Source organism: Etheostoma spectabile, chromosome 15, assembly GCF_008692095.1.
Source record: "Etheostoma spectabile isolate EspeVRDwgs_2016 chromosome 15, UIUC_Espe_1.0, whole genome shotgun sequence".
Classification (NCBI taxonomy): domain Eukaryota; kingdom Metazoa; phylum Chordata; class Actinopteri; order Perciformes; family Percidae; genus Etheostoma; species Etheostoma spectabile.
In genome coordinates this window covers 27,528,096-27,528,475 of record NC_045747.1, presented here as the reverse complement: position 1 = coordinate 27,528,475, position 380 = coordinate 27,528,096, and the positions used below count along the sequence as shown (strand labels likewise).

The following is a 380-nucleotide window of genomic DNA, read 5'->3' as shown; positions in this document are numbered from 1 at the left end:
TCAAAAAACACCATATTTTTGTTGTACGGCACATTGCTGCAGATCCGGTTTTCACCCCGTGTGTTTAGGTCTCTGTAGAGTGAGACATCTCATTTCTATACTATCTTTGTTATTACTATCTTTGAAGCTGCACATGCTCAGTAGCTAGGTAAGATCACATCAGCTAGATAACTCTTTCTCCAGCTTTGGTCAGTCCAAGCAAGATTAACTGGGAGACTTCTTCCAAACGAGGGACACTTGTGGAATACCTGCAGAACAGGGACAGGAAGTAGTTCTTTTGGAGATTATGGTGAACTAGTGTGTGTTGTAGCAGTGTTTTGCCATTGAGAACGAGCTAGCATACTACCGCTAGCATGTGCTACGGTTAGCCACCTCGTCTC

The 380-nt window shown here is 43.7% G+C and overlaps 1 protein-coding gene across 3 annotated transcripts in view; it reads left to right on the top strand.

Moving 5' to 3' along the window:
• Positions 1-380, top strand: part of sh3gl3a (SH3-domain GRB2-like 3a) — a 43,667-nt gene that overhangs the window by 5,297 nt on the left and 37,990 nt on the right. The window lies entirely within an intron of this gene.